Source organism: Pelobates fuscus, chromosome 1, assembly GCF_036172605.1.
Source record: "Pelobates fuscus isolate aPelFus1 chromosome 1, aPelFus1.pri, whole genome shotgun sequence".
Classification (NCBI taxonomy): Eukaryota; Metazoa; Chordata; class Amphibia; order Anura; family Pelobatidae; genus Pelobates; species Pelobates fuscus.
The window spans coordinates 158,042,644-158,047,336 of NC_086317.1; the positions used below are offsets into that span (position 1 = coordinate 158,042,644).

The 4,693-nt window shown below is 45.7% G+C and overlaps 1 pseudogene; it reads left to right on the forward strand.

Moving 5' to 3' along the window:
- The first annotated feature begins 2,941 nt into the window (after positions 1-2,941).
- LOC134602468 (zinc finger MYM-type protein 1-like) lies at positions 2,942-4,361 on the forward strand (annotated as a pseudogene).
- The last annotated feature ends 332 nt before the right edge of the window (positions 4,362-4,693 follow it).

The following is a 4,693-nucleotide window of genomic DNA, read 5'->3' on the forward strand; positions in this document are numbered from 1 at the left end:
GGGGGTACCATGACTTCCAGTGTCATGTGTCACCCCCCATCATTACGCTGCGCACAGTGTCAGCACCTTTGCGGCCCGGCGGGACTTACTTCAAGGATGAGAAGGGGGAGGAGTGTTGTGGGCCGCGGCGTCGCGCAACGTGATGACGTTGTGCGCAGCGCCGTCAGCCCGCCTTCACGGATCTTCAGCGGAAGGATCCAATATCCGGGCGGTGAGGCACCCAGTCGGTAATGGATTAAAGAATTAAAGGGGAGGGAGGTTTAATTAAAGGGGTGAGGATTAATTAAGAGGGGTGTATTAATTAAGGGGGGTGTGGATTAATTTAGGGGTGGGTGTGGATAAATTAAGGGGGGTGTATTAATTAAGGGGGGTGTGGATTAATTTAGGGGCGGGTGTGGATTAATTTAAGGGCGGGTGTGGATTAATTAAAGGGAAACTCCAGTGCCAGGAAAACGATCCGTTTTCCTGGCACTGGAGGGTCCCTCTCCCTCCCACCCCCCAATCCCCAGTTACTGAAGGGGTGAAAACCCCTTCAGTCACTTACCTGAGGCAGCGGCGATGTCCCTCGCCGCTGTCTCCTCCTCCGTGACGCTCCTCCTCTGTATTGCGTCGGCCGGTGGGCGAGACTGATCCCGCCCACCAGCCGAGGAGACATAATGCGCATGCGCATAACGTCTCCCCATAGGAAAGCATTGAAAAATTATTTCAATGCTTTCCTATGGGGAAATGAGCGACGCTGTAGGTCCTCACACAGCGTGAGGACGTCCAGTGACGCTCTAGCACAGGTTTCCTGTGCTATGAAGGAGGAAGTGACCTCTAGTGGCTGTCTAGTAGACAGCCACTAGAGGTGGAGTTAACCCTGCAAGGTAATTATTGCAGTTTATAGAAAACTGCAATAATTACACTTGCAGGGTTAGGAGTAGTGGGAGTTGGCACCCAGACCACTCCAATGGGCAGAAGTGGTCTGGGTGCCTGGAGTGTCCCTTTAAGGGGGAGTGAGGATTAATTAAGGGGGTGTATTAATTAAAGGGGTGTGGATTAATTATGGGGGAGTGAGGATTAATTAAGGGGGTGTATTAATTAAGGGGTGTGTGGATTAATTAAGGGGGGGTGTATTAATTAAGGGGGGTGTAGATTAATTAAGGGGGGATTAATTAAGGGGTGTGGATTAATTAAGAGGGGTGTATTAATTAAGGGGGAGTGAGGATTACTTAAGAGGGGTGTATTAATTAAGGGGGAGTGAGGATTAATTAAGGGGGAGAGAGGATTAATTAAGGGGGTGTATTAATTAAGGGGGGTGTATTAATTAAGGGGGTGTATTAAGGGGTTTGGATTAATTAAGGGAGGTGTATTAATTAAGGGGGAGTGAGGATTAATTAAGGGGGGTGTATTAATTAAGGGGGGTGTGTATTAATTAAGGGGGAGTGAGGATTAATTAAGGGGGAGTGAGGATTAATTAAGGGGCTGTATTAATTAAGGGCGGTGTATTAATTAAGGGGGGTGTATTAAGGGGTTTGGATTAATTACGGGGGGTGTATTAATTAAGGGGGAGTGAGGATTAATTAAGGGGGGTGTGGATTAATTAAGGGGTGTGTGGATTAATTAAAGGGGGGTGTAGATTAAATAAAGGGGGTGTGGATTAAATAATTAAAGTGGGAGGTTTAATTAATGGTGGTGCAGGGTTTTTTTTTATTAAGGGGGTTGCAGTATTTTATTTATTAAGGGAGGATGTGCACTGCAGATTTTTTTTTGTTAAGGGGGTGTGCAGGGTTTTTATAAGGGGGGTGTGCAGGTTTTTTGTTATTAAGAGGGGTTGTGCAAATTTTTGTTTTTTATTAAAGGGGTGTGCAGGGTTTTTATTAAGGGGGTGTGCAGGATTTTTATGTGTAGGGAGTGTATGACATTTATGTGATCGGGGTGCAGGGTTTTTATATGAAGGGTGAAGGGCAGGGGTTTTCTAGAAGGGGCGAGACAAGGGGCTTTGTAGAAAGGGGCAGGGCAGGAGTTTTCTAGAAGGTTCTCACCAGCCCCTTTCTACAAAAGCACTGGTCTTCCCCCTTCTACAAAACTGGCGCATTTAAACAAAACCTCTGCCCTGGCCCCCTTCTCCAAAACCTCAGCCCTAGCCGCTACATCTTTTGAACCCAAATCCCTTTCCTATGCTGTTTCTCTTCCTAGAAATGTGTTTAACCACTTAAAGGATCATCTCAATGAAGTGGTCTGGGTGCCAGGTCCCTCTAGTTTTAACCCTGCAGCTGAAAACATAGCAGTTTCAGAGATGTTTCACTGAGGGTTAGTTTCACTGACAGCCGCTAGAGGCGCTTCCGCAATTCTCACTGAAAACTCACTGTGAGAAGACGCTGGACGTCCATAGGAAAGCATAGAGCAATGCTTTCCTAAGGGCAGTTTGAATGCGCACGCGGCTCTTGCCGCGCATGCGCATTCGGATCTGACGTCGGCAGGGGGAGGAGAGGTCACCAGCGCCGAGGGAGCCCGACGCTGGAGAAAGGTGGCTGAATGGGTTTAAAGGGGTTAAAACCCCTTCAGCCACTTACATTAATCCAGCGCTGGGCTCCCTCAGCCCTGGTGACCTCTCCTCCCCCGCCGACGTCGGCTCCTGAGTCGAGCCGAATGCACATGCGCGGCAAGAGCCGCGCGCGCATTCAAACAGTCCATAGGAAAGCATTTCTCAATGCTTTCCTATGGACGTTCTGCAAGCTGGATGCGATTTTTGCATCTGGAGGGTTAAAATCTGGGGGACCTGGCACCCAGACCACTTCATTGAGCTGAAGTGGTCTGGGTGACTATAGTGTCCCTTTAAATACCCTGGGTTGTCTACTTTTACAAATGGTATGCCAAGATGGGAAATATAAGACAGATATCGCACTAGCGAACCCAAGAGCCAAAATAAATTTAGGATTTTTCTGCAGAAAACACCAATATGAAGCGAAATCGACCAAGCGGGTCTCAGCAACGAAAAATTAAGAAGGCAAGAGAAAAGTCAGCTGAGGCGATGTCTGGATCAATTTTAAAATATATTGCACCTTCAACATCTACCGCAGTAGGAGAAAGTGCTGAAGACGTTCAGTCTGTTGAATCCAGAGGTGAAATGCCTGAAGTATCTTCTCAAGAAGCTTCATATGTGAAAGCGCAAGAATTGGAGAAGATCATTTTATCTTCAAGCGGTGAAAGTGATGTACAAGAAGGAGATTGCAGCAGAAGCCTGCATCGGCAAGACTCTGATGATGATGATGAAGAATAAGAGGAGACTGTTCGACTGTCAGTTTATTCTGATGTTGCTGCTTGGCCAGTTCCAGTTCTAGATGTTTTAAGAGTGGACCTTATTAAGAGGGGAAGTGAACCTTTTGCAAAATAGAGATGGGCCATTCAGTCCTGTTGAAAGGCAAGGAGAGAAATCAAAAGGGAAGAGTCGACAGCTGACCACTGCATGGTTCTATAAGGCTCTGCCTAATGGCGAAAAAGTTCTTAGAACGTGGATGGTGTACTCTCCATCAAAACAAAGTTTGTTTTGCTTTTGCTGCAGACTTTTTGGTGTTGATGACAAAGTAACAGGGGCATCCAGTTTTGTTACTGGGTTTCAATTGTGGTGGAAGCTGAACCCAAAGGTGTCTGATCATGAGGCTTCTGAGCAGCATCTTACATGCTTGGAGAAATGGAAGACCTTGAGAGCAGGATTGAAGCTACAAAAATACCTTGATCATGTCCATCAAACAACAGTGGACAGAGAGAAAAGGAAATGGAGGGATATTTTGCATCGCCTTTTGGATGTAACTTTGTTTCTGGCTCACCAGAATCTTCCCTTTCGTGGTCATAGAGAGACCATGTCATCCGCAAACAAAGGCAACTTCCTCGAATTGGTAGAATTGCTCTCAAACTATGATCCAATTTTAAAGGAACATTTCATGAGGCTGAAACATGCTGTTGCATCTGGAAAGAGAATGACTTCCTATTTCTCTCCAAAAATTCAGAATGAATTAATTTGTCTTTTGGGAAATCATGTGAAGGACAAAATAGTGGCTGATATCAAGAAAGCAAAGTACTTTGCAAAGATTCTTTTTGACAGCACCCCTGATGTGCTCCACACTAATCAGATGTGTGAAGTGATCAGATATGTTCATATTGAAGGGGACCATGTAGAAGTAAAGGAATCATTCTTGGGCTTCTTTCCTGTTGCTGAAAAGACTGCTGCTGAGCTCACAGAAAATATCCTGCAACATCTGGAGGAAGATGGACTAGACATAAGCCTTTGCCGTGGTCAAGGATATGATAATGCTGCAACTATGGCAGGGATTCATGGTGGTGTTCAGGCAAAAATAAAAGAGCTTAATCCCAAGGCTTGATTTATGCCATGTGCAAACCATTCCCTGAACCTATGTGGGGTGCACTCATTTGGAAGTGTTGCTTCCTGTGTGACTTCTTTTTGGAACATTGGAGAGAGTGTATTCCTTTTTTTCAGTTTCTACACATCGTTGGGAATTGCTGATGGAGAACTTAGGTGTGACAGTGAAAAGACTTTCCCAAACAAGATGGAGCGCTCATTATGATGCTGTGAAGCCAGTGAGGGCAAATTTTGAAAAACTGACTTCAGCCCTTGAAAAATTGTGTAATCCCAAAGAAAATGTGGACACAAGAGGATCGGCTCAGATGTTGCTGTCTGCCGTATGTGATTTTT